This window comes from Drosophila virilis, chromosome 5 (genome assembly GCF_030788295.1).
Source record: "Drosophila virilis strain 15010-1051.87 chromosome 5, Dvir_AGI_RSII-ME, whole genome shotgun sequence".
NCBI classification, from domain to species: Eukaryota; Metazoa; Arthropoda; class Insecta; order Diptera; family Drosophilidae; genus Drosophila; species Drosophila virilis.
Window position 1 is genome coordinate 3,765,557 of NC_091547.1, and position 20,632 is coordinate 3,786,188.

A 20,632-nucleotide genomic window follows, 5' to 3' on the forward strand; every position below is an offset into this window, starting at 1 on the left:
TATTAGATTTTGAATTAAATTTTGATAATCTGGGAAATAGTGGGTTTCTTTGAACCAATTGATAGTTTTTTCAATTCCTGGATGTAATAATTCTTTGTGCTTTTTTAATATTAATTCTTTGAATTCTGCGTATGTTTGAAGGTCTATTAATTTTGTACTAGTTTTCATTGCCTTTGTTGAATTATTTGGACTTATTATTTCTAAGTAGGCTTCTTGAAAAATTGGAAAATCTGCTTCGTTGTGGAAGTATAGCACACTTTTCTTTGTGCATAAGTATTCTTTTATTAATTCTTTGGCATGCGTATTAGTCATGTCTTTGTACGTAATTTTTATGTTGGTTTTGTGAAAGTAATTCGTAACTTTTGTTTCGTTCTCGGTTCCTTTTTCAAATTCTATTTGTCGATTATAATAATTAAGTGGTCTTTCTGTGATTTGTAAATGGTTACTGTTGTCTTCTTGAGCACTATGTATTGTTGCTCTTGTGCTAATTGTATCTTCGCCTAAGAAGTTTTCGTTTAATTGAATTCTGGACAGAGCATCTGCCACATAATTTTCTTTTCCTGGGACGTATTTAATTTGGAAATCAAACTCATTTAGCTTGATCTTCCACCTTTGTAATTTCATGTTAGGTTCTTTCATATTATTTAACCAGACGAGTGGTCTGTGATCACTAAGGATTTGAAATTGTCGACCAAAGAGATAGGACCTAAAGTATTTAGTGGCCCAAACGATTGCTAATAATTCTTTTTCAATCGTTGAATAATTTAACTCATGCTCGTTGAGAGTTCTACTTGCATAGCATATAGGCTTATGCTCTTGCGAAAGGACGGCCCCTATTGCCATATTACTCGCGTCTGTAGTTAATGAAAATGGTTTTTCGAAGTTAGGGTATATTAAAATTGGGTCGGATGTTATGAGTACTTTTAGCTTTTCAAACGCTAGTTCGTAGTCTCTGTCTTTTATATTGATTTTTGCTCCCTTTTTTAATTTAAGTGTTAATGGTTTTACTATATTAGCGAAATTTGGTATAAATTTCCTATAGAAACCACATAATCCTAGAAATGACTTAATTTCTTTTGGGGTTTTTGGAATTGGGAATTTGACAATTGCTTGTATCTTGTTGGGATTTGGTTTTATACCCTCAGTTGTGATGATGTGACCGAGAAATTCAGTTTCTTTTCTCATAAACTCGCATTTATCCAACTGTAGTTTTAAGTTAGCTTCTCTAAGCTTCTTAAATACCTTTTGTAGCGACAAAATGTGTTCCTCCAATGAAGTGGAAAAAATAATAATGTCGTCTAAGTAGACCAGACAATCTTTAAAAATTAAATCTTCTAAGAGATTGTTCATACAACGTTGGAACGTTGCAGGTGCATTCTTAAGACCAAATGGCATGCGAGTGTACTCGTAATGGCCATGTTTAGTCGAAAATGCGGTCTTGGGAATTGAACCAGGATCCATTTGGATTTGGTGGAAGCCTTTGGCTAGATCAATGGTTGTGAAATATTGACATTTTCCAAGTTTGTCTAATATTTCATCCATGATCGGGATAGGGTATTTATCATTAATAGTTAGTTCATTGAGATTGCGGTAATCTATGACTAACCGGAACTTTTGCTTTCCAGATGCATCGTTTTTCTTTGGAACGATTATTACTGGTGAGCAGTAAGGGGATTTGGATTTACGTATGATATTTTGTTTTATCATATCGCTTATTTGTTTATTTACTTCCTCATCGTATATTTGAGGATATTTGTATGGACGCTTGTAAATTGGGTCCTCATGTTTTGTTAGAATTTTGTGTTTAATTGTACTAGTGAAAGTCAAATTGTCACCTTCATGGTACTGGATATCACGAAATTCATGTAAAACTTTTTTTATTTTTTCTTTTTCTTCTGAGTTTAGGTGCTCTAGCCTAAACTCATTGTTTTCTATTAATTCATTATTAATAGCGAAGTTAAATGGTCTGTCCTCTGTTGAGGGTGGATCAAGGCACTCTTGTGCGGTCATGTCCTCTTCGACCTCTTCGTCGTTATATCTAAAACAAAAGTTAAATTCTCCTAAGGTTACGGATCCTTGTGCATAGTCTATTTTTGCTTGACATGCCTCAAGGTATTCTCTCCCAATCAGAACATCATAATGCTCTGAGAAGTCGTGAATATAGAATTTTTGTTTGCTCGGACAAATTTTGCTTGCTCCTAAGCGTATACTTTGTTTTAATTCAATAACACCATTTATGGTGTGAACCTTTAATGTTTCGTTGTAAACTGGAAAATTTAAGCGGTTTGTTTTCATTAGATTTATGGTTGAACCTGTGTCGATGACACATTTTAGAACTTCGTCATTCATAATCAATTTTATGAATGGATTTCTTCTGTTTGTTCCGAGGCTTGCTGATGAAAATTTTCGGATGTATCCATTTTCATCTGCCCACTGTTACTATCTCTTTGACGTTTAGTCGGAGGGTTTGGTGCATTCAAGCGTGAATGGGACTGATTTTGGTAGTTTAAGGGATTTTGGTATCTACCTTGACTTAATTTCTGTTGGAACTCGTGGTGAGCTTTCTGATTGTCTTCGGACTTACTGTGCTGTTTATTTTGTGCGTGATAACTCTGATTTGTGTTGGAATAACCACTTGAAATGGTGGTTGGGTTAGCATTTTGCTGATAATTTCCCATGTTCCTACGATTGTTATTTGGATTTCCCTGAACATTATTATTTTTAGGTTTTTCAGTAACGCTATTTTCATATAATCCCTCTCTTTGAGCTACTTGCTTTAGTTTTTGTGTCGACGTAATGTCGTGTCTGGCTAACATCATGAAAAGCCTATCTGGTAATTTTTTTGTAATAACATCTTTGATTGTGTTATTCATAGCATTTGTATAAAGGGTTGTATTGCTAGGTATATTTTCTAGTGCTAACTTATTTAATATAACAAAAGATTTATTCTCGAGCTCCTCGATGAACTTACGGACGTTTCCTTGGTAATTCGTGTTGTATAAGCGTCGAAGGAGTTCTTCAAATGGTGTCTGCACTTTGTATTCTTCAATCAATGCGTTTCTCAGCTCCTGCCAAGTGTTGGCTGCTGTCCTTTGTGATATTCTCTGAGCATCTCCTGTGACTTGCAATTCGATGGCTCCGTATAAGATGCTATGTTGTCTAACATCTCGGGTTGGATACAGGTGTAGGATGTAATCTATCCTTTTAATGAAGGCGTTTAGTTGATCCGTTGATCCGTCAAAGCTTGGCACCTGTCTAAGTTGTGAAAGGGCCTGGTTGAGGTGTTGTTCTGATAATTCCATTGTCATCTTGGTGTAATACACTTTTTTTTGAATAGTTTTGAGTTTGTAGGTTTGAACTTTATTGTTCTTTGATTTTGCACTTTTATTTTAGGTTAAAGTTTGTGATGGATTATTGGTTAAATGTTTTTTTTTTTTTGTGTGTGTGTCTTAAAAAGACTCAGTAATAACGTATTGCAGGGATCAAACGATATGCAAAGCCAGTCGTTATTAACTGTAGTAGCTTTATTGCCCAAAGGGTCAATATTATTAAGCTACTAGTGACCCGAAGGTTCTTGTGCGGATACGTATTCGAGAAAATTTTTATTACACTCCGACAACACTTTCGGTCGCGATTGTGCGTTAGATCTGGGAATTAATTATCCTTTAGCGATCTTTAATTTTTCCCGACGTATCCTACCGACTGCGCCAATTAAGTTTTACACGTTAGGTTACTATAAAAAAATATATTTCAATTTATTATTTTCACTTAACGGCTACTTTTGTTGAGTACATTCAGATTTGCTTCCCGAATATGAACTGATTTATCTAACTGTTGCGGTCGCTTAGCAAACTTCGCTTTGAGAGAGTTTGAGTCAAAATTGAGTGAAGTTTGAGCTGCGTCAGCAATTATGCGTGGGATAGTACTCTGATGGGAACATTGACAGTGGCGTGATATTTAGGGTGAATTGTTTATGTCTACCAAAGGGGGACAGTTTGATCTTGACCAATGTCGATGTTATCACCAGGCTCTTTGTTTACAATATTAGAAATGTTTATAATTGTGCTTATGCTTATGTGCTAAGTTATGTTAAAGGGTGGGTGCGACTATGGATATGTCACTATATGTATATTATTTACTACATATATTTACAGATTTGTATTTATTGAAATTAAGTTTTATGCAGCAACTATTTACACACGATAAACTTTTAATTAACTGAAATTTGGCTCAGTAGGAAAAAGCCGTTGCGATAAGATTTGGCTAAAGAAACTTACAATAATTCTAGACTAAGAACTAATTTGTACAAGACCCTATGAATAAACAGTTCAAAGCAAAAACTGTTGAGAATATGAAAGACCGCATGCACGAAGCCCTGGACCATATTTTGTCTAAAAATGAAAATTAATTTAAGCCAAATATTTAGTTATATTTTATTTAGAATTAGACAAAAATCTGTAACATTTTTACCCATTCATTTTCCTATCAATTCACAGCAATTCGTTTATTTGTTAAACATTCCCACCTTTTGCTTTAAGAATTCCCTTTGAAATTTATTTTTTTTTCATGATTTACTCGACAAATATTTGCGCAACCTTTCGCCCAAGCTTTCACACGCACCTTGATGCCAATTATTTGAGCCAACAACTGGATCAATCCGGAGGAGGGCGGCAGCGCAGCAGACTGAGGTAAGCTTAAACCAGATTAAGAAGTGGGCTAAAACGGGGGTGGTTGTCAGAGCTGCTGTCAAATGCGCTAGTCAAATATTGAGACAGCGAAACAGCAAACGCTCGAATTACATTTAAGCTCAAGGATAAACACGAAATACGGCAGCAAAAGTTGTGGCAACTGGCGGAGCTGCCTCTCGCTTGATACAAGCAGGTTATCTATAATTATGCATCAGATAATGAATATAAATTAGGCGCATGTCGAGCAAAAAACTACCAGAGGCAGCGGCAGCTACATGGGAATTAAAATCGAAAATAAAACGATGGCATTTTTGTGCCTCTGCTAATAACTTGCCGGCAAATTATGGCAGGGCAGCTGGGGCTGGAGCTGGGCCTGAGACAACAACGTGCAACGTGCAACAAGCAATCACATGCAGGCATTCAACTGCAACGCTTTGCTGCAGGGCGTAATTAGCCAATAAAGCAAGGCACTTCTTGTCAAGTGGCGCAGGCACAGGGGGCAATATTTGCTGCTGCTGCCGCCGGTTAGTGGTCACTTCTGGTGACCATCATTAGAGCAATGTTTGCATACATGTCAATGGGCCCTGAGTCCTTGGCATAACTAGTTGCCCGTTTGTCGCCAGAAGATGGAGCCCGGCTAATAGGCGCTTAATAATACATGCCACACACAGCCGCAACGCCCTGCCCAGCGTGTCAGTGGGGTGGAGGGGATGGTCAAATGAGCATCGATAGCTGTTTGTGGCACCTGCATGAGGCGGAGCGCGATACGTTCGAACGATAAGCGCAAAATTGTCTGCGTCTGGCATTGATAAGCCAAATGACTTGGCGTTAACGCACACAAAAGGCGCACTCAAATGCCTGGTCAAGTGCGGGTGGGGTGACGGGACTTTGACAGTTGTGTGCGTTGTCTGGGCCAGCAGCTGCGGGTACGCGCTTAGCTCGCCCGCCATCACTGCCCCGCTGCCCCTTAGCCAAGTGCAGAAGTTTTGCAATTGTAATTTTGTAAAAGTTTCCTTGGCATTGCATTTGCCCAGATAGATTTCTGTTGTTAGCTGCCATTTTGCGTTATAATCCACAACGGTTGACAGCTGCACCACCCAACCACGCGCTGCGTTGCCCCCGATGCGTGTGCCTTTGTGTTTTATTGCATGTCATTTCCGTTTCCTCTGCCCGCTGCATACTTCTGATGATTGGTCTGCCGTCCGCTGCCCGCTAGCCACTGGGTACTGTCTGCTGTCTGCCCGGCATCCTGGCTGCAATGCCAGCCATTACGTTTATCCTGCGACACACACACACACACACACACTTACACACAGTTGTACATCAGATATGGCAAAATTTATATTCGCATTTCCGACGCTCATTTTTATCAAGCCCGAATAACCAAACCAAAACCACACACACTCTCACATACACACACTCACACTCATACACACACACAATCACACCACGTACAAATTGTAAACGTGCAGCTGCAGTTATTATGCGCTGGACACACAAACAAACAATTCTCCATACACGCACCCAGCCAGAGGTACTTACGTATCCCATAAGGAATGTCACATACAGACACACGCATATACACACACACACACACACACACACTTACCACATCCGCAGCCAACTCGAACTGGTGACTTTTATTGTTGGTGCTGGGTGCAGGACTTTTGGCTACTGGCATTTTTGGCTGCGCTTTTGGGTAGCAATTGTTGTACACATTTCCAATGCGCTTTTCACCTCCACTTTTATTACGCAATTGCATTCAACTTAGTTTGCAATGCATTTCAGAGATTCTTTCGAGTACCGAAAAGCAAATAAGCAAAGTGCACTCTCCAGATTCGCAATTCTATATGATCGTTAGGCACATATTTAAGATACATCCGGGAAACACAGTTAAATTGGATTAACTCTTAAAATGGCAATGGATATCCAGACGAGTACATAGAAGTATATCACTCTGAAATCGAACTATATTTACCCGAGTTATTTCCATTTTGATATTAGTCAATCTCTCTGCAATGTGTTTATTGTGAATGGTTATTTTTATGGGCTGCTCAAAAGTATGCAGTAGAACTACTATACTAATAGGCTCATACGTTTTATTTCGACAGCGCAAAAGTATGAAATATTTTGTTTTACTTCTATGTCCACAACCACACGAATTTTTTGGAAAACTTAAAATGGCTATATCTCGGCCAAATAAAGCCTGATAGCGGCCAAAATGGGAGGGGCTACTCGGGTAGGTCCGTAGAATCCGCCCAGATCAACGGAGGAATTATGTCGCTTTGAAACGTCATATCTCCAAGATTTTTTTAGAGCGGCGGAGCTATGTCGCTTTAAAACGACATAATCTCGCCATGATCAACGGCGAAGTTATGTCGCTTTGAAACGTCATATCTCCAAGATTTTTTTAGAGCGGCGGAGATATGTCGCTTTAAAGCGACATAATCTCGCCATGATCAACGGCGAAGTTATGTCGCTTTGAAACGTCATATCTCCAAGATTTTTTTAGAGCGGCGGAGATATGTCGCTTTAAAGCGACATAATCTCGCCATAATCAACGGCGAAGTTATGTCGCTTTGAAACGTCATATCTCCAAGATTTTTTTAGAGCGGCGGAGATATGTCGCTTTAAAACGACATAATCTCGCCATGATCAACGGCGAAGTTATGTCGCTTTGAAACGTCATATCTCCAAGATTTTTTTAGAGCGGCGGAGATATGTCGCTTTAAAGCGACATAATCTCGCCATGATCAACGGCGAAGTTATGTCGCTTTGAAACGTCATATCTCCAAGATTTTTTTAGAGCGGCGGAGATATGTCGCTTTAAAGCGACATAATCTCGCCATAATCAACGGCGAAGTTATGTCGCTTTGAAACGTCATATCTCCAAGATTTTTTTAGAGCGGCGGAGATATGTCGCTTTAAAGCGACATAATCTCGCCATGATCAACGGCGAAGTTATGTCGCTTTGAAATGTCATATCTCCGCCGCTCTAAAAAAATCTTGGAGATATGACGTTTCAAAGCGACATAACTTTTCCGTAAATTTTGGCGGTTTCTATGGGCCTACGCGAGTAAACCCTCCCTTTTTGACCGTAATCGGGCTTTATTTGGCCGAGATATAGCCATTTAAAGTTTTTCAAACAAATTCGTGTGGTTGTGGACACGATATTAACGACATAATCTCGCCATGATCAACGGCGAAGTTATGTCGCTTTGAAACGTCATATCTCCGCCGCTCTAAAAAAATCTTGGAGATATGACGTTTCAAAGCGACATAACTTCGCCGTTAATCTTGGCGGTTTCTATGGGCCTACGCGAGTAAACCCTCCCTTTTTGACCGTAATCGGGCTTTATTTGGCCGAGATATAGCCATTTAAAGTTTTTCAAACAAATTCGTGTGGTTGTGGACACGATATTAACGACATAATCTCGCCATGATCAACGGGGAAGTTATGTCGCTTTGAAACGTCATATCTCCGCCGCTCTAAAAAAAACTTTGAGATATGACGTTTCAAAGCGACATAACTTCGCCGTTAATCTTGGCGGTTTCTATGGGCCTACGCGAGTAAACCCTCCCTTTTTGACCGTAATCGGGCTTTATTTGGCCGAGATATAGCCATTTAAAGTTTTTCAAACAAATTCGTGTGGTTGTGGACACGATATTAACGACATAATCTCGCCATGATCAACGGGGAAGTTATGTCGCTTTGAAACGTCATATCTCCGCCGCTCTAAAAAAATCTTGGAGATATGACGTTTCAAAGCGACATAACTTCGCCGTTGATCTTGGCAGTTTCTATGGACCTCCCCGAGTAGCCCCTCCCTTTTTGACCGTAATCGGGCTTTATTTGGCCGAGATATAGCCATTTAAAGTTTTCCAAACAAATTCGTGTGGTTGTGGACACGATATTAACGACATAATCTCGCCATGATCCACGGCGAAGTTATGTCGATTTGAAACGTCATATCTCCGCCGCTCTAAAAAAAACTTTGAGATATGACGTTTCAAAGCGACATAACTTCGCCGTTAATCTTGGCGGTTTCTATGGGCCTACGCGAGTAAACCCTCCCTTTTTGACCGTAATCGGGCTTTATTTGGCCGAGATATAGCCATTTAAAGTTTTCCAAACAAATTCGTGTGGCTGTGGAGACGATATTAACGACATAATCTCGCCATGATCCACGGCGAAGTTATGTCGCTTTGAAACGTCATATCTCCGCCGCTCTAAAAAAATCTTGGAGATATGACGTTGCAAAGCGACATAACTTCGCCGTTGATTATATCTCCGCCGCTCTAAAAAGATCTTGGAGATATGACGTTTCAAAGCGACATAACTTCGCCGTTAATCTTGGCGGTTTCTATGGGCCTACGCGAGTAAACCCTCCCTTTTGACCGTAATCGGGCTTTATTTGGCCGAGATATAGCCATTTAAAGTTTTCCAAACAAATTCGTGTGGTTGTGGACACGATATTCACGACATAATCTCGCCATGATCAACGGCGAAGTTATGTCGCTTTGAAACGTCATATCTCCGCAGCTCTAAAAAAATCTTGGAGATATGACGTTGCAAAGCGACATAACTTCGCCGTTGATCATATCTCCGCCGCTCTAAAAAGATCTTGGAGATATGACGTTTCAAAGCGACATAACTTCGCCGTTAATCTTGGCGGTTTCTATGGGCCTACGCGAGTAAACCCTCCCTTTTGACCGTAATCGGGCTTTATTTGGCCGAGATATAGCCATTTAAAGTTTTCCAAAAAAATTCGTGTAGTTGTGGACACGATATTCACGACATAATCTCGCCATGATCAACGGCGAAGTTATGTCGCTTTGAAACGTCGTATCTCCAAGATTTTTTTAGAGCGGCGGAGATATGACGTTTCAAAGCGACATAACTTCGCCGTTGATCTTGGCAGTTTCTATGGACCTCCCCGAGTAGCCCCTCCCTTTTTAACCGTAATCGGGCTTTATTTGGCCGAGATATAGCCATTTAAAGTTTTCCAAAAAAATTCGTGTAGTTGTGGACACGATATTCACGACATAATCTCGCCATGATCAACGGCGAAGTTATGTCGCTTTGAAACGTCATATCTCCGCCGCTCTAAAAAAATCTTGGAGATATGACGTTTCAAAGCGACATAACTTCGCCGTTGATCTTGGCAGTTTCTATGGACCTTCCCGAGTAACCCTTCCCTTTTTGACCGTAATCGGGCTTTATTTGGCCGAGATATAGCCATTTAAAGTTTTCCAAAAAAGTTCGTGTAGTTGTGGATACGATATTCATGACATAGTCTCGCCATGATCAACGGCGAAGTTATGTCGCTTTGAAACGTCATATCTCCGCCGCTCTAAAAAAAATCTTGGAGATATGACGTTTCAAAGCGACATAACTATGCCGTTGATCTTGGCAGTTTCTATGGACCTCCCCGAGTAGCCCATCCCTTTTTGACCGTAATCGGGCTTTATTTGGCCGAAATATAGCCATTTAAAGTTTTCCAAGAAAATGCATGTGGTTGTGGACACGATATTCACGACACAATCTCGCCATGATCAACGGCGAAGTTATGTCGCTTTGAAACGTCATATCTCCGCCGCTCTAAAAAAATCTTGGAGATATGACGTTTCAAAGCGACATAACTTCGCCGTTGATCTTGGCAGTTTCTATGGACCACCCCGAGTAGCGCCCCCTATTTGACCGTAATCGGGCTTTATTTGACCGAGATATGACCATTTAAAGTTTTCCAAAAAAGTTCGTGTAGTTGTGGACATGATATTCACGACATAATCTCGCCATGATCAACGGCGAAGTTATGTCGCTTTGAAACGTCATATCTCCGCCGCTCTAAAAAAATCTTGGAGATATGACGTTTCAAAGCGACATAACTTCGCCGTTAATCTTGGCGGTTTCTATGGGCCTACGCGAGTAAGCCCTTCCTTTTTGACCGTAATAGGGCTTTATTTGGCCGAGATATAGCCATTTAAAGTTTTTCAAAAAAGTTCGCGTAGTTGTAAACACGATATTCACGACATAATCTCGCCATGATCAACGGCGAAGTTATGTCGCTTTGAAACGTCATATCTCCGCCTCTCTAAAAAAATCTTGGAGATATGACGTTTCAAAGCGACATAACTTCGTTTCAAAGCGACATAACTTCGCCGTTAATCTTGGCAGTTTCTATGGGCCTACGCGAGTAAACCCTCCCTTTTTGACCGTAATCGGGCCTTATTTGGCCGAGATATAGCCATTTAAAGTTTTCGAAAAAATGCATGTGGTTGTGGACACGATATTCACGACATAATCTCGCCATGATCAACGGCGAAGTTATGTCGCTTTGAAACGTCATATCTCCGCCGCTCTAAAAAAATCTTGGAGATATGACGTTTCAAAGCGACATAACTTCGCCGTTAATCTTGGCGGTTTCTATGGGCCTACGCGAGTAAGCCCTTCCTTTTTGACCGTAATAGGGCTTTATTTGGCCGAGATATAGCCATTTAAAGTTTTTCAAAAAAGTTCGCGTAGTTGTAAACACGATATTCACGACATAATCTCGCCATGATCAACGGCGAAGTTATGTCGCTTTGAAACGTCATATCTCCGCCTCTCTAAAAAAATCTTGGAGATATGACGTTTCAAAGCGACATAACTTCGTTTCAAAGCGACATAACTTCGCCGTTAATCTTGGCAGTTTCTATGGGCCTACGCGAGTAAACCCACCCTTTTTGACCGTAATCGGGCCTTATTTGGCCGAGATATAGCCATTTAAAGTTTTCGAAAAAATGCATGTGGTTGTGGACACGATATTCACGACATAATCTCGCCATGATCAACGGCGAAGTTATGTCGCTTTGAAACGTCATATCTCCGCCGCTCTAAAAAAATCTTGGAGATATGACGTTTCAAAGCGACATATCTTCGCCGTTGATCTTGGCGGTTTCTATGGGCCTACGCGAGTAAACCCTCCCTTTTTGACCGTAATCGGGCTTTATTTGGCCGAGATATAGCCATTTAAAGTTTTCCAAAAAAATTCGTGTAGTTGTGGACACGATATTCACGACATAATCTCGCCATGATCAACGGCGAAGTTATGTCGCTTTGAAACGTCATATCTCCGCCGCTCTAAAAAAATCTTGGAGATATGACGTTTCAAAGCGACATATCTTCGCCGTTGATCTTGGCGGTTTCTATGGGCCTACGCGAGTAAACCCTCCCTTTTTGACCGTAATCAGGCTTTATTTGGCCGAGATATAGCCATTTAAAGTTTTCCAAAAAGTTCGCGTAGTTGTGGACACGATATTCACGACATAATCTCGCCATGATCAACGGCGAAGTTATGTCGCTTTGAAACGTCGTATCTCCAAGATTTTTTTAGAGCGGCGGAGCTATGACGTTTCAAAGCGACATAACTTCGCCGTTAATCTTGGCAGTTTCTATGGACCTCCCCGAGTAGCCCCTCCCTTTTTGACCGTAATCGGGCTTTATTTGGCCGAGATATAGCCATTTAAAGTTTTCCAAGAAAATGCATGTGGTTGTGGACACGATATTCACGACATAATCTCGCCATGATCAACGGCGAAGTTATGTCGCTTTGAAACGTCATATCTCCGCCGCTCTAAAAAAATCTTGGAGATATGACGTTTCAAAGCGACATAACTTCGCCGTGAATCTTGGCGGTTTCTATGGGCCTACGCGAGTAAACGCTTCCTTTTTGACCGTAATCGGGCTTTATTTGGCCGAGATATAGCCATTTAAAGTTTTCCAAAAAAGTTCTTGTGGTTGTGGACACGATATTCACGACATAATCTCGCTATGATCAACTGCGAAGTTATGTCGCTTTGAAACGTCATACCTCCGCCGCTCTAAAAAAATCTTGGAGATATGACGTTTCAAAGCGACATAACTTCGCCGTGAATCTTGGCGGTTTCTATGGGCCTACGCGAGTAAACCCTTCCTTTTTGACCGTAATCGGGCTTTATTTGGCCGAGATATAGCCATTTAAAGTTTTCCAAAAAAGTTCGTGTAGTTGTGGACACGATATTCACGACATAATCTCGCCATGATCAACGGCGAAGTTATGTCGCTTTGAAACGTCATATCTCCGCCGCTCTAAAAAAATCTTGGATATATGACGTTTCAAAGCGACATAACTTCGCCGTTGATCTTGGCGGTTTCTATGGACCTCCCCGAGTAGCCCTTCCCTTTTTGACCGTAATCGGTCTTTATTTGGCCAAGATATGACCATTTAAAGTTTTTCAAACAAATTCGTGTGGTTGTGGACACGATATTCACGACATAATCTCGCCATGATCAACGGCGAAGTTATGTCGCTTTGAAACGTCATATCTCCGCCGCTCTAAAAAAATCTTGGATATATGACGTTTCAAAGCGACATAACTTCGCCGTTGATCTTGGCGGTTTCTATGGGCCTACGCGAGTAAACGCTTCCTTTTTGACCGTAATCGGGCTTTATTTGGCCGAGATATAGCGATTTAAAGTTTTCCAAAAAAGTTCGCGAAGTTGTGGACACGATATTCACGACATAATCTCGCCATGATCAACGGCGAAGTTATGTCGCTTTGAAACGTCATACCTCCGCCGCTCTAATAAAATCTTGGAGATATGACGTTTCAAAGCGACATAACTTCGCCGTGAATCTTGGCGGTTTCTATGGGCCTACGCGAGTAAACCCTTCCTTTTTGACCGTAATCGGGCTTTATTTGGCCGAGATATAGCCATTTAAAGTTTTCCAAAAAAGTTCGTGTAGTTGTGGACACGATATTCACGACATAATCTCGCCATGATCAACGGCGAAGTTATGTCGCTTTGAAACGTCATATCTCCGCCGCTCTAAAAAAATCTTGGATATATGACGTTTCAAAGCGACATAACTTCGCCGTTGATCTTGGCGGTTTCTATGGACCTCCCCGAGTAGCCCTTCCCTTTTTGACCGTAATCGGTCTTTATTTGGCCAAGATATGACCATTTAAAGTTTTTCAAACAAATTCGTGTGGTTGTGGACACGATATTCACGACATAATCTCGCCATGATCAACGGCGAAGTTATGTCGCTTTGAAACGTCATATCTCCGCCGCTCTAAAAAAATCTTGGAGATATGACGTTTCAAAGCGACATAACTTCGCCGTTAATCTTCGCGGTTTCTATGGGCCTACGCGAGTAAATCCTTCCTTTTTGACCGTAATCGGGCTTTATTTGGCCGAGATATAGCGATTTAAAGTTTTCCAAAAAAGTTCGCGAAGTTGTGGACACGATATTCACGACATAATCTCGCCATGATCAACGGCGAAGTTATGTCGCTTTGAAACGTCATATCTCCGCCGCTCTAAAAAAATCTTGGAGATATGACGTTTCAAAGCGACATAACTTCGCCGTTAATCTTCGCGGTTTCTATGGGCCTACGCGAGTAAACCCTCCCTTTTTGACCGTAATCGGGCTTTATTTGGCCGAGATATAGCCATTTAAAGTTTTCCAAAAAAATGCATGTAGTTGGGGACACGATATTCACCACATAATCTCGCCATGATCAACGGCGAAGTTATGTCGCTTTGAAACGTCATATCTCCGCCGCTTTAAAAAATCTTGGAAATATGACGTTTCAAAGCGACATAACTTCGCCGTTGATCTTGGCAGTTTCTATGGACCTCCCCGAGTAGCCCCTCCCTTTTTGACCGTAATCGGGCTTTATTTGGCCGAGATATAGCCATTTAAAGTTTTCCAAAAAAATGCATGTAGTTGTGGACACGATATTCACGACATAATCTCGCCATGATCAACGGCGAAGTTATGTCGCTTTGAAACGTCATATCTCCGCCGCATTAAAAAATCTTGGAGATATGACGTTTCAAAGCGACATAACTTCGCCGTTGATCTTGGCAGTTTCTATGGACCTCCCCGAGTAGCCCCTCCCTTTTTGACCGTAATCGGTCTTTATTTGGCCAAGATATGACCATTTAAAGTTTTTCAGACAAATTCGTGTGGTTGTGGACACGATATTCACGACATAATCTCGCCATGATCAACGGCGAAGTTATGTCGCTTTGAAACGTCATATCTCCGCCGCTCTAAAAAAATCTTGGATATATGACGTTTCAAAGCGACATAACTTCGCCGTTGATCTTGGCGGTTTCTATGGGCCTACGCGAGTAAACGCTTCCTTTTTGACCGTAATCGGGCTTTATTTGGCCGAGATATAGCGATTTAAAGTTTTCCAAAAAAGTTCGCGAAGTTGTGGACACGATATTCACGACATAATCTCGCCATGATCAACGGCGAAGTTATGTCGCTTTGAAACGTCATACCTCCGCCGCTCTAATAAAATCTTGGAGATATGACGTTTCAAAGCGACATAACTTCGCCGTGAATCTTGGCGGTTTCTATGGGCCTACGCGAGTAAACCCTTCCTTTTTGACCGTAATCGGGCTTTATTTGGCCGAGATATAGCCATTTAAAGTTTTCCAAAAAAGTTCGTGTAGTTGTGGACACGATATTCACGACATAATCTCGCCATGATCAACGGCGAAGTTATGTCGCTTTGAAACGTCATATCTCCGCCGCTCTAAAAAAATCTTGGATATATGACGTTTCAAAGCGACATAACTTCGCCGTTGATCTTGGCGGTTTCTATGGACCTCCCCGAGTAGCCCTTCCCTTTTTGACCGTAATCGGTCTTTATTTGGCCAAGATATGACCATTTAAAGTTTTTCAAACAAATTCGTGTGGTTGTGGACACGATATTCACGACATAATCTCGCCATGATCAACGGCGAAGTTATGTCGCTTTGAAACGTCATATCTCCGCCGCTCTAAAAAAATCTTGGAGATATGACGTTTCAAAGCGACATAACTTCGCCGTTAATCTTCGCGGTTTCTATGGGCCTACGCGAGTAAATCCTTCCTTTTTGACCGTAATCGGGCTTTATTTGGCCGAGATATAGCGATTTAAAGTTTTCCAAAAAAGTTCGCGAAGTTGTGGACACGATATTCACGACATAATCTCGCCATGATCAACGGCGAAGTTATGTCGCTTTGAAACGTCATATCTCCGCCGCTCTAAAAAAATCTTGGAGATATGACGTTTCAAAGCGACAAAACTTCGCCGTTAATCTTGGCGGTTTCTATGGGCCTACGCGAGTAAACCCTCCCTTTTTGACCGTAATCGGGCTTTATTTGGCCGAGATATAGGCATTTAAAGTTTTCCAAAAAAATTAATGTAGTTGGGGACACGATATTCACCACATAATCTCGCCATGATCAACGGCGAAGTTATGTCGCTTTGAAACGTCATATCTCCGCCGCTTTAAAAAATCTTGGAAATATGACGTTTCAAAGCGACATAACTTCGCCGTTGATCTTGGCAGTTTCTATGGACCTCCCCGAGTAGCCCCTCCCTTTTTGACCGTAATCGGGCTTTATTTGGGCGAGATATAGCCATTTAAAGTTTTCAAAAAAAATTCGTGTAGTTGTGGACACGATATTCACGACATAATCTCGCCATGATCAACGGCGAAGTTATGTCGCTTTGAAACGTCATATCTCCGCCGCTCTAAAAAAATCTTGGAGATATGATGTTTCAAAGCGACATAACTTCGCCGTTGATCTTGGCGGTTTCTATGGACCTCCCCGAGTAGCCCTTCCCTTTTTGACCGTAATCGGTCTTTATTTGGCCAAGATATGACCATTTAAAGTTTTTCAAACAAATTCGTGTGGTTGTGGACACGATATTCACGACATAATCTCGCCATGATCAACGGCGAAGTTATGTCGCTTTGAAACGTCATATCTCCGCCGCTCTAAAAAAATCTTGGAGATATGACGTTTCAAAGCGACATAACTTCGCCGTTAATCTTCGCGGTTTCTATGGGCCTACGCGAGTAAACCCTCCCTTTTTGACCGTAATCGGGCTTTATTTGGCCGAGATATAGCCATTTAAAGTTTTCCAAAAAAATGCATGTAGTTGGGGACACGATATTCACCACATAATCTCGCCATGATCAACGGCGAAGTTATGTCGCTTTGAAACGTCATATCTCCGCCGCTTTAAAAAATCTTGGAAATATGACGTTTCAAAGCGACATAACTTCGCCGTTGATCTTGGCAGTTTCTATGGACCTCCCCGAGTAGCCCCTCCCTTTTTGACCGTAATCGGGCTTTATTTGGCCGAGATATAGCCATTTAAAGTTTTCCAAAAAAATGCATGTAGTTGTGGACACGATATTCACGACATAATCTCGCCATGATCAACGGCGAAGTTATGTCGCTTTGAAACGTCATATCTCCGCCGCATTAAAAAATCTTGGAGATATGACGTTTCAAAGCGACATAACTTCGCCGTTGATCTTGGCAGTTTCTATGGACCTCCCCGAGTAGCCCCTCCCTTTTTGACCGTAATCGGGCTTTATTTGGCCGAGATATAGCCATTTAAAGTTTTCCAAAAAAATGCATGTGGTTGGGGACACGATATTCACGACATAATCTCGCCATGATCAACGGCGAAGTTATGTCGCTTTGAAACGTCATATCTCCGCCGCTCTAAAAAAATCTTGGAGATATGACGTTTCAAAGCGACATAACTTCGCCGTTGATCTTGGCGGTTTCTATGGACCTCCCCGAGTAGCCCTTCCCTTTTTGACCGTAATCGGTCTTTATTTGGCCAAGATATGACCATTTAAAGTTTTCCAAAAAAGTTCTTGTGGTTGTGGACACGATATTCACGACATAATCTCGCCATGATCAACGGCGAAGTTATGTCGCTTTGAAACGTTTCTATGGACCTACGCGAGTAAACCCTCCCTTTTTGACCGTAATCGGGCTTTATTTGGCCGAGATATGACCATTTAAAGTTTTCCAAAAAAGTTCGTTTAGTTGTGGACACGATATTCACGACATAGTCTCGCCATGATCAACGGCGAAGTTATGTCGCTTTGAAACGTCATATCTCCAAAATTTTTTTAGAGGTGCGGAGATATGACGTTTCAAAGCGACATAACCTCGCCGTTGACCATGGCGAGATTATGTCGTGAATATCGTGTCCACAACCACACGAATTTTTTTGGAAAACTTAAAATGGCTATATCTCGGCCAAATAAAGGGCGATAGCGCTTAGAATCCATCAAAATCAACGGCGGAGCTATGTCGTCATAACTCCGCGCGGCCGCATGGTTATTTTAAGGGCGGCAGAGCTATGTCAAAACGACATTTATTGCATTTATTCTGATTTTGGGTCGTCTCCTAGAATGCGGATTTTTGGGGGGCAATCGATTGTCCGGACCCTTACGAGTAGAAAGAGGCAAATTATTGGAGATCAGATTTGGGGGATTGCAGCCAAATCAAATTATAAACGCATACAGGTACTGCAGAATCGGGTACTACGACAGATAACCAACTGTCCCTGGTACGTACGCGGTACTACACTCCATGAAGACCTCAAAATGCATACAGTTGAAGAACAGATTGGAAGGCACACAAGCAGACAGATTACTGAGACACCGCAGCCTGCTAGCAAAAGGACTAATCCCTGCCCAACCTGTGACTCAGCGATTGGGCGCCAATTAGACCACCCGCACTAAATTTCGCATACAGTGTTATGGGATTCGGCTTTAAATTACAAATTCTATCCATGTGCTGTTAGGGTATTAAATTATGACTGTACAGGCTTGCATTAGGTGCATTTGACGATTTTTTTTTATGATCTAGCTTTAAGTTCAGAAATTTAAGTGGCATTGCATTATCATAATCTACTTATTTCCGCTCGGTTCCCCTCACTTAATCATAATACGTATGCAAATATTTGCAAAATACCAACAAAATTTATGATGTCTGCTGCAAATTGATGAAATAACTAAAGTACATTTTGCACAATTGCAAAGCAGAAATGTTATTAACCCACCAAAACAAAAAAAAATATTTACATATATATATATATATATATATGGAGGGCCAATCCTTTGCATCCTGTATGCCATATACTCCTATATTTATCCTATGGTCCCCTAGCCCTTGTTGCGTGCTAATGGCGTTGCCTGCAGCAATTGTTTACTGGCCCATTAATTAATACAAATATAAATTGCCAATATGGAGTGCGTGCTGTTTGCACAACAACAATAACAATAACTACGACAGCCTGTTACAACAAAAACAACAACAACAAAGCACATGAATCAAGTGCAGCCCGTTTGCCTTTATGAGTGAAGGCGCAGGCGGGCCAGTGCGGCGCGTAGCAGGGGGGTTTTGCTGTAAAAACAGCCCAAAACATCAAGCGCATAAATAACCACGAAATGGCCAAGCAAAATTATTTACACCTCCCCCGCCACGCCCCAGCCCTGCACCCAGTGTGAGAGCCCATGTAGCCACGCCCGCTTTGTTGCCGAACGTTTAATTAATTTTTAGCGTGTTTCGCAGACGTCGACGAGGCCGCAAATAGAAAAAAAAGAGCAGGCAACAATTATTAATATTTGCCAGGCCGGACCCACACACCACACACACACACACACACACACTCGCACACACACATTTATAAAAGGATACATCATCATAACTAATAAAAATAATCATGTGCTGCGCACGTGTGTACGCGTCTGGCCAGGCACAGGCTGTGGTTGGGTGGTTGGTTTGGTTTTGGCAGCTCTGCCTTGACTTGGGCCAAAGATAGCGAGGCTCAAATTAAATAAAGCCTTATTGACGGCGCTCTAGGAAGTCCGTGCAACTATTATTGGCCATCTTTGCGCTTTGCTAACTAACAAAGATGACCATAAACAGTTCATTCCTGCGCGCTGCGTGCAACGCATAAGCGATGTGAGTGTCATTAGCCTGCCCCAGCCTCTGTTCCCGCTCCTGCTGCCTCTGCTGCTGCTCGTTGTCGCCGTCTAATGTGCAAATCTAATTAAAGCTGCCCGCTGCTGCCCGCTGACCCGTGACTACTGACCCGGACATGAACTAGACTAGACTAGCGTCTCCATATGTGCTGTTAAAGTCACTTTGCCTGAAAGTCAACAGAAGTAACAACAAGTAACTATGTTGGGCTTAAGCGACTTTGTAATACCCGTTCAATTTATGGAAAGATAGTATTTATTCAGTATTCGATCTCTCTAGCCTTAAAGATATGAAATCTGTAGTCTTTGGTGGTCTACAATAACATTTGCAGGACTCTGGTTTTAAAACTGTGCACCTCACTGGATGTGACTCCGACATTATAATACTCTCGCGTGGGCATACAGGAATGTATATATTCCAGATTTCATGAGGCCAGTCTAGGCAAAAAATAGAGCACAGCATGAGGGACATTGCTCCAAACCAATATACCCTTTTCAGCTTTATGAGCGTGTACAACAGGAAACGACACAAATAATCATAAAAGTAATGCCACAGCCGGTCGCAGCGCCTGGTTTATGGCTACACTTTACCACGCTTGCCCAAAATACCAGAACTGCAGCCATAAGCCCCACACAGCATCTTCCCCAGTTCCAGTGCGTATTTATTACTACACATTGTTGTCTACTAGCAGTTGTTGTTGTTGACTGGCTTCCGACTTGGTCAATGTATCTTTGGCCACTCGCAGCGCTGCTCATATTTCATTATGAATTTATGATTGGCTCTGGCAACTGGCAACTGGCAACTGGCATCGTAATGTGTTTATTGGCCAAAGCCAGCCACAAATACTTATATATTTTTTTTGTTTTTTGGGTGCTGGATATTGGCTTAACTTGAATTTAACCTTTGCAAGTTTTTGGCTAAAATGGCCACTACAATGTTGAATCGTATTGGTTAAGAAAATCTCTTTAATTAAAGTAACATGCATTGTTATATTACTCAAAAAATTTTCTGCATAAGAACAATTTCCAGAAAGAGCCTCAGCTAGAGATATTCCTTGAATCTCCCACTGGAACTGGAATCAGAATGGCACAGTTGCGATTTCTATAAGATTCT

General features: G+C 41.5%; 1 protein-coding gene across 2 annotated transcripts in view; it reads left to right on the forward strand.

Moving 5' to 3' along the window:
- The first annotated feature begins 1,885 nt into the window (after window positions 1-1,885).
- Window positions 1,886-20,632, forward strand: part of LOC6625461 (uncharacterized) — a 56,815-nt gene continuing 38,068 nt past the window's right edge. The window contains exon 1 of one of the 2 annotated variants that reach the window (XM_070210406.1): window positions 1,886-4,688. The gene's annotated coding sequence lies outside the window, so the exon portion shown is untranslated. The remainder of the gene's footprint in view (window positions 4,689-20,632) is intronic. The other variant, XM_032436172.2, reaches the window with a different exon arrangement.